The 9,131-nt window shown below is 45.6% G+C and overlaps 1 protein-coding gene and 1 long non-coding RNA gene across 4 annotated transcripts in view; one reads left to right on the forward strand and one right to left on the reverse strand.

The window, feature by feature from the left end:
• Crim1 (cysteine rich transmembrane BMP regulator 1) overlaps nucleotides 1-9,131 on the reverse strand; it is a 175,701-nt gene that overhangs the window by 10,634 nt on the left and 155,936 nt on the right. The window lies entirely within an intron of this gene.
• LOC126514522 (uncharacterized) overlaps nucleotides 1,021-9,131 on the forward strand; it is a 17,115-nt gene continuing 9,004 nt past the window's right edge. For both annotated transcript variants that reach the window (XR_007595596.1, XR_007595597.1), the window contains exon 1: nucleotides 1,021-4,453. This is a non-coding gene — a long non-coding RNA (uncharacterized lncRNA). The remainder of the gene's footprint in view (nucleotides 4,454-9,131) is intronic.

Raw genomic sequence — 9,131 nt, forward strand, 5'->3', positions numbered from 1 at the left:
AGACCCCAAGTGCATCACCAGTCCCCGATTCACAGTGACCCCCGTGTCAAGGACATCATTCTTGCACTCGCTGGCAAAGTCCTTTTGAACCGAAATATCAAAACATTACATAGCAATTAATTTTGTTTCTCCAAGTAGGATCAAAAACCAGGGTGCACTGTGCTAATAAATCTTCATGCTGCCAATAAAGCATCTAGACGTGACTCTTGCTTTTGAGCAAACTCTAACTAGCTTTAGCAGGGCAACTGCCATCTGGCCCAATAAATAGTAAGATAGACTTTGGCTAATGAGTTCCTTGCTCTCTCATAGGACTGGAGGGGGTAGGGTGGGAGGGTGTGTGTGGAGGGAGTGGGAATTTGGGTTGATATTTTTTAAAGTAATAAAATAAAATAAAATAAAAAAAAGAAAAAAAATGGAAATATTTTTGCTTTACACTAAGTTTCTCTTGAAAGGTTAGTGGCTTTGGTAGAGGTTTGACGGTATAGAGCTGGTGGTAGCCGGATGGACCATGGGTTCAAGAACCCTTCAGAATGGGAAGATGGGGCAAAGTCTATGCACTTTGAAGGTCTTTATAATGAATTAATAAAGCCATTGTCACTTTCTCGTAGGACCTGCCTAGTCTAATGGAGACTACATGTAAAGGCTACTCTGAACACATCGCCTGCGGAGGAATGCAGACCTACACATAGTCTCTGTGTGGCTGTTGGTGTGGCTGTTGGGTGCATATGCTATTTGATTCTTACCCCTGCACCGAACACCCAATGGCTCTGCTGACGCTGGCAATGACACCATGTGCTCCTATTTTTCAGTACGTCATATCAATCACAACTTCCACGGCTGGATGACTACTCTGCCCCAGGCACGCGTGCGCCAGTTCCGTGTGATCCCCACAGCCCAGGGGACAGGTTACTGTTTCAATTCCATAAACAGCGGAGGCACACGGAATTAATGTCACTCGACTAAGATGTGAGGACAGGAAGGGCGGGGCAGGAACTAGGGAGGGTTTGCCCCCCCCCCCCCCCCCCGCGCATGCCTTCTATCTACAAAGCACAGTAGCATGACTTGGGGGATGTGGGGGGTCGCTTTCTGGGCAGATATCAGTGCCACATACACCAAAGTCATTATTACTCAGTGACTCTAGGCAATGGAGATCTCTTTCAACCAAGCAGCACAGTCTGGCTGAGGAGTGGAGACGGCACAGCGGTGAGGACTTGGGCAAGCCTGGAAGCCACCCCCAATAAGTCTCCTTCTCACAACTCTTGTCTCTCTTCCTCCCTCTCAGAGAAAAATGACGAGGGAAGGGAGCATCGGGTTCGGCACTGATACACAGGAGGAACATTTGCTTTTCAAACAAATATATTAGGAATTAAGGATCCTAACAAACAGGGTCCTCTTTGAAGCAACCCTTGCTAAAATTGTACTCTGAGGACACTGCCAGTTTCAGACGGCTTTGGGCTTTCCCACTGGCAATGGTATCGAGGGCCAATATTTGACACATTCAGGAGAGACAGTCACTATTGAATGGCTATACCTTGGTGTGATAAGCTCTGGCATTTTGCTTCCTCATTCTGGGTCCCTGTCTTTCCCATCAGATCCAATCTGGAATGGCTTCGTTCAGTTAAGCAATTTTTTTTCTTTTCTGCCACTGTCAACATGGTGAGCCAGGAGCTGGGGTCTGTTTGCCACAGTGGCTCTCTGACAGGGTAAATCACAGAACAAGCCCACCCCTCCTGTCTCTGTCGCTCTCTCTCACACACACTTCTTTGTATGCAATTCAAGCAACAGTATCTTGTACCGCCTAGGACCACACTGAAAAATTTGCAGAACTTTTTGGGAGCAGAGATGTAGAACTCAGTGTGGTTCCCCTCTGTCTGTCCTGGATTCTGGCTATATAAACGGGAGAACTTTCAAGGTCTTACATGGCCACTCTTTCTAGGCTGAATTCAGCTGTTTAAACTCGACAGTCTCACGTCTTTTCAATAGGAGAACAAAAGCTTTCAGCAATCTGTGAAGGTTGGATGGACCTGGCTTTTACTACTTGAGCTGTGTCAGTTACAAAGTTCACTAAGGGCAGTGGTGGCCACCAGTGCCTTCTTCCTCTTTCCAGGTTCAACCTCCAGTCTCGACTCACATGGGCCCACAGGCCTGGCCGACTCTGACCTACTGCTGGATACATGAGCCTCTGCTAAGGAAGCTTCTGATGGCTTCCCTTTCCTCTACGGAAGGATACGGAACCCCAAACCTACTGTAACCTGCATTACAGCTGGGCTTTCAGTTTCTGCCTCCGAGATAACCTTCTTGGACAGACACTTGGGGTTCTAATTCTGTTTCGCTGGTCATAGTGTGGGAGGCCCTTCCTGGGCGGAAGTTGGGCAGCTTTAGAAATTGCATCAGTTCTTTCAAATCCTGGCCACAATGCGGAGTCCGGAAAAGTAATTTACTCTGGGATCCCGGTGGCTAAGAAGCTAAATGCTGCTTCTGCTTTAAGAAGTCCCCTGTTTATATCAATCCAGCACAGTCCTGCTCTCGGGCATCTGTTCCTTCCTCAGGTATTGGGTGGGATGCAGGCACACTAACAGAATTGTTCTCAACTCTTGGCTTCAGTAATGAGCAGGGTATATTCCCTCCGGGACACGCCCCCAGAGCCACAGAGCTTGCTTACATTTGGTGGACGTGCCAAAGGACTGGCTCACAGCATTCCACTTCAGTGTGGGCACCAAGTTTGAAGTCTGAGGTGTGTGTGTATCGTTTAGCATACATCTGTATATGCGCACGTGTGTATGTTGTGTGTGCGCACGTGTGTGTAAAGAGGCCAGGGATCAATGACAGGTATCTTCTTCTATCATTCCCCAACCTATACTTTGATTGTTTCTCTCACTGACTCCAGAAGTCCATGATTGGCCAGACTGGTTGGCTAGCAAGCTTGAGGATCTGCCTGTGTCCCCTTCTCCTTTGTTGCTAGGGCTACAGATGCATGCGGCCATGCTTGGCTTTTTGCATGGGTACTGGGGATTCAAACTGAGGCGTTCCTGCTTGTGCAGTGGCAGCCATTTTATCTGTCCAGCTATCTCCTCAGTCTGATTTATGGTAAGGAATACGTAGTGAGATCATTCAGGCAGGGGTAAGAAGGACGCTTGCACAGTATGGGTGGTATGCAGTTTAGAAGACGAAGTAGAACAAGCAGCCCAGGCTTACTAATGATCAAGCCTCAGTACAGGGCAAGGACTTCACTAAAACATCAATGTGCACTTTCACAATGCGCCGCAGTGCCTTTCTCCAGCCTACAAGGGAGCAGGACAAACCTATGTTCCATTTTACTTTCTGATAAGACACCAAGTCCCTGCCTGTGATGTCATTTTCCTTCATCAACTTCAGTTGGGCAAACCCTAGGTATGAGAGCCATGCTTGGCGAACATAGGAGATATGAGCAAGCTCTATTTGAGAAACTAGCACTACTATCTTGTTTGTTTTTACGTAAAGGGAAGTCTTAAACAGAAATTGCAAGAAGCGGGAATCTAAGTAAAGAGCCAAGAAGAGGTCAGTACAAGTTTGCAGATGTATAGGCAGAGACCCTGAGCGCCGGCTCAATGGGAAGTACAGACTCCAAGAGGTCAAGGAGGGGAGCTCAAATGGGCCTGGGTGCATGCTGGACCTGAACAGTTTCAATGAGGGAAAGAGCTTGGGAAACATTCAGTTTTAATCCTTTGCATATGAAAAAGGGGGCAAACATTGTCATGCAGTGTGGCTGCCACCTCTGTAAAGTATCTTTATCGATGCGCAAGCCAGTGGCCTCCAAAATCCTTTCTTCAAAATTCAGTTTTATTTTATTTTAGTTCATCTATTTTTTTTTTTTGGATATAATGTCTAAGTCTATTAAAAAGATCAAAAGAGGCTTCCAGGTTTCTTCACCACACTGCAGTAAAATGGTTGCTTCAAACCCACAGAATTGTCACAAATGTTCCTGAGTGCCATCAACAGAAATCCAACCAGCTGGCATACCGTGCCTTGGTTGGGCCCACTGCATGCAAAGAGGGCACAATTTCTCAGCTATGGAATGTAGTTCTTGTATCAAGATGTTTACGGTGGGTCGGTTGGGGATACTTCAAGATTCAAGTTCAAACAAGTAGTTCATTTTCAACTTGAAACGAAGTCTTATTTTATAGTAAGGCCTACTATTTCACAATAAGGTGTGCTTGTGTGTGTGTGTGTTGAGATTACACACCAAAATAATTCTGGAAATAAATAAATGTATTCTAAATGGCAGACAATAATGATGCAAGATCAAAGTGGCTCCAAAAAAGAAGGAAAAGAGATGCAATTTTCTTTAGGATGCTTGAGTTCAGCCTCTTGCTAAGAAAGCCTAACTGACCAGATGTCGCTGTCTCTGAACCTGCAGGAGATGTTCCCTGTCGTCAGAAATCCTCTCCCAGCAGTGTCCAGGGGTCCTAATCAGGTGGGTTGTCCTGGTAGAGGGCTACACCCATCCCTTATCACTGGCAGGTAGAAAACCAGGTTTGGCCTCTTGTACAGACATAAACAGGAAAGGACAAATGCTGGTCCACTCTGAGACTCCAGTGCCAGCCTCCCTCCATGCAGAGGGATCTTTAACACAAGGTCATGGGCCCAGACAGATGCTATGTCCCAGAACTGCAAACATGTGAGTTTCTGTTTATGATGCCTGGCTACATGGAGAAACAAAAACAGAGCGGGAAGTACACAGAAGAAGGATCTTCCTAGGGTGCAGGGCAAGACCTAAGCAAATTGAAATCAAACACGGTTTATTTTTGGTGTGGTAACTTTAGAGCAGTTCCAAGGTTGGTACAGTAGATGACAACTGGAATGTTTTCCTTCTCGCACCCTCTAAACGATACACAAACGCCCATTCTGTTTCCCTTGCCTTTCCATCACACCGCCTCTCTTTCCTTCCACTTAAATGCCTTTAGTGCGAGTTCTGACAATGAGGGTGACAATCTGGAGCCACTGTGACAGCTGGGGAAGGGATGGAAGGGATGCAGGACGCTAGGAGAGCATGCCCTTCAGTATCAACAACAGCAAAGACCACATGAATAGTTCATGGACTCTTCTCATGACACCAACTTCTAAAACCGAATTTATGGGTCCCCTCTTCTCACATTTAGAAAATGTCTAAAGACAGTGAGGTCTGTAGGTAAGACCCTGCCCTCAACACAAGTATTACAGAGAGCGTATTATTTCTACCTGGGCCACAGAAAGGACCAAAGAAGCCATGGACCTTTAAAGATGAGAAAAGACAGGAGGAAGAGCACCACCAAGCATCATTGTGTTCTCCTCCTTCAGAAGGCCACCAGAGATATGTGGTGCTGGCCTCTCTCTTGGTGAAGCCAGAAGCTCCACTCCATGTGAGGAGATAATCGGCACTACATGAACATTGCTTAGATTGGCTGCAGTCTGTCCTGAAGCAGCAGCGGTTCACTGAGGCAGGCCACACTCACGTAGTGTTTACCTCTCCACATACAAATATGGCTTCACTTCATGTACACAGGGTCTTTGAGATGCACAGGTTGCCTCTATAGGAGATTAGACTGTATCGTATCACCAAGATACAAAGCCGGTATGTTTCAGAGTTAGGATCACAACCCTGGCTCTACGGCAAGTTCTTTACAGTGTGCAAAACTTTTTAATTTTAAAGAAATATACCGGAGTATTAGATTCTAGTGTCCTGATATTATGACTTAAAAACACGTGACATGAACTCCATGGATTCTGCATTTCAATGATGCTGATGCAAACGGTTATTATACTTGATGCTGACTGATGTACATGCATACAGAGATCTAAGAAGATAATGTTTTGATCACTCAGCCTGAAGCACACTGACGTCCAAGCATGAGGGATGCTGCGCAGCCGACAGGTGTGGTTCAGGATACAGACCCCTCTCTATTAGGGAGCCATGGTGCTATGCATTCCCTGAAGATGACGATACAATTATAGCACTACAGTGCACTGAGGGGGAAAAGGGGCTTTGACTCGAGCCAGGACAGCCTCGTGATAGCGCCACTTCAAATATTAGGACAGACTAACACACAGCAAATGTGAAGTACGGCTATGCGCTAATCAGACAGAGGTATAATAAAAAGAATGACGTGGTGGAAGAAAACTTTAATAAATCATCTATCAAAAAATTCATCTGACAGCTCTTCAAAGAGCCACATTAAAGGCGTTCTGAAGTGACTCTAAGTCATAAGCAGAACATCTTAACTGTGCTCATAAGCAAGTTCTAAACCATGTGTGCTGATGTTTTATATATATGTAAGCAAACAGCTCTCATCCAAAAATAACCAATGTTTCTCAGAATCTTCTTAAATCGAAAGATTCATCGACTCGGGGATTCCTAGCTGTAATTCTCAGTATGTGACCTAAAATATCAAGTAAAGTAACATGCAACTAACAAATAAACTCATCCTTACCAGACTGTAATTTTCAGGTAGTAGTCTACGCAAGACTTCTGGCTCAGCCAGCAGAGTGCTCCTGCTCTCCTAGACCAGCCTGCTGGTAGCACATCTGAGTGTCTCACTTTCCAAAGCTGACAGGGAACTAACGTACGACCCCATCTGTTATAACTGATTATAAAGAGTAATCTTTATAATCAAAGGACTGCTCTTTCCATGGACTGGCCAACCCGAAAAAACCGAATCAAAGGCATACAAAGGATCCAACGGACTACTCATGGCCCCCTTGCCAGAGCTGTGGGCAGGGTAGGCATCTCCACAAATATGGTGAGGGAAGGTGGGGTGCTGATCATGGGTCATTTGTTTGCTCTCCCTCTCTTGGGAAAAGACAGCCAAGATCTCATGGGCCCTGAAAGACTTTCTTCCCCTCTGGGAAGGAATGAGAGAGGCACATAGCTACATGGCCAGTAGCAAAGTGAGGACCCTCAACAACAGCCTGGGCTCTCGGAGTGAAGAGCGCGGTAACAGAGGGATCTAGCAGTTCCAACCACCCAGATACCATGCCTGCTATCACACCTCAGAATTACCAGCATGTTACCTGACCCACACCCATGCTATCTTCTGAGCCATCTTTATAGTCAGAAAGCCTATGACAATACAGCCAGGCGTTGTGTGTATTTGTATAGGAAGGCAGAATACAAAAAATTAGAAAATCAATTAAGATGCTCCATTAAAATGATTGGGTAATTACTACTTAGTTTCATTCGAGTAGAAGGATGAATTCCCTAATGATAGGTATTATAAGCAATTAGACAAAGCTGCTCACTTTTCAAAATTAATCACCAATCCTATTAATTATGTCTGTATTACACATCCTACTAAATTAGCACACGTAATGGGAGGCCTTCACACATCAAAAGAGAACCATTATCACCGCGTATTAGTGAGCAGATAATTTAGCTGAAAGGAACACAAACACTTGTAATGAGAAGCCTACTTTTAGGAGGATCGCCCACTTTTCATTACCTTTGCTGAGAAAACGAAATTCAAAGGCAAACATGAGCCAACTTCCTGGTTTGGGGATGAGAAAAAAGTGGGTTTCTCAGGAGCTGTGAGGCTGTTAGAGCAGGGGACCTGAGGCCACAGCAAGGCCAGTGTCCCTGGTGATCTGGGCGGTCCCTAGTGAGGGCTGACAATCTGGAGTGAAAGTGCCAATGCCCCAATGCCCAGCGCAAGCACTGGTTCTCACTGTTCTATGGGAAAGCAGTCGGGTGCTCGACAGCACGAAACCCTGGCCCGGACCCACTGTTTTCCCTTCTCGAGATGACTAAGGATCTGCAGGTCAGCCACGGCTATGAAGGATTTTCGGGAAGGCTGGTTTGCCCAGGCTTGGTACCTCTGTAGAAGGGCTGGGCTAATGGGAAGGTGGGACAATAAGAGAAAATACCCAAACATAAAAGAGGGAAGTCAGACAGGAAATCCCTAAGTTACTTCATGAACTCAACTTTCAATGCTTGACTAGCAAAGCCACACGAGAGCAGGAGCGATTTAAGCAGAGTATTTACAAAGCAAGCACGACACGGACAGGGGAGGCTTAATTAGGGTGTTAAGTGTACAACAGGGATGGAGCGGTAAGATTCGTGAGCACACACAAGCTGCAGGTGCCAGATAGTGAATTTTTCATGTTCCCTTAGGATGGGGCCCAGGCTTATCGAACACACGTGAACATACAGACACATCAGTGGGTAGAAGGGGTGGGGGGTTGTCGTAGAGGGTGCTGGAACACAATATGCACTTATATGAACCATAATTTAATGCAAGTGCTTATACTCTAACTTAAAACCCAAATCACAAAGTCTGGCCGAATAGGTCTTTCTTGCCTACGTTCAAGAAGACTGCATAGTCTAAATGATTCAAAAACTGAGACAATGAAGGGGAAACGCAGGAGACAGAAAACACTAAGGTTTCTTTCCACGATTTTGGGGAATTGCTTTTGTGAGAAAGAGAAGTGATTTACCATCATCACATGAAAACTAATTCACAACTAAAGTAACCGGCTTAAGGGATGAAGCAACAAAACACCACAGGGAGGATCAGCTGAACAAAACCCTCTGAGAATTTCAACGCAAGAGAAATTTGTTAGGAGATTTGTTTTCCCCTCTGAAGCGGACATGGAATTCTTAGGCCATCTGGGCTCGATTTCCCAAGGATTATCCATGTATTCCCGGGTGGTTCATTAATTCTTCCTTTTGTCACTGGAGGTCTGCTAAGTGGACGGGACACAACTGTCTTGTTCACAGGGAATTGCTGGGAGGGATGGGCAGTATCCTGCTTACATCTCCGATTTAGATTCGCACCAAGGGCAGCGTGCCATTTCTTGTACAAATTGTAGGCAGCTCTTTGAAAGGTAAGTAGCTAATGTGGATGCGTGTCTTGATCAATTTTTAGTTCCATTTAGGAACAATGCTTACAGGTATCTCTCCCCACTGGGAAATTACCGTCCGTCCCAGATTCTGTAGACATTCCTGATCGGTAGTTGCTATTACGTCACAACTGCCCACGGTCCTCACCCAACAGCACTTTAAAGGATAAATTATATAGATGGTCACTCAAAGGAGAGACCCAGTTTTCAAGACATATTGTTTTATATTCTTTGCAAACACACACACACACACACACACACACACACACACACACACACAC

The sequence above is a fragment of the Alexandromys fortis genome, unplaced genomic scaffold, assembly GCF_014885135.2.
Source record: "Alexandromys fortis isolate MF-2015 unplaced genomic scaffold, M_Fortis_MF-2015_v1.1 scaffold_136, whole genome shotgun sequence".
NCBI classification, from domain to species: Eukaryota; Metazoa; Chordata; class Mammalia; order Rodentia; family Cricetidae; genus Alexandromys; species Alexandromys fortis.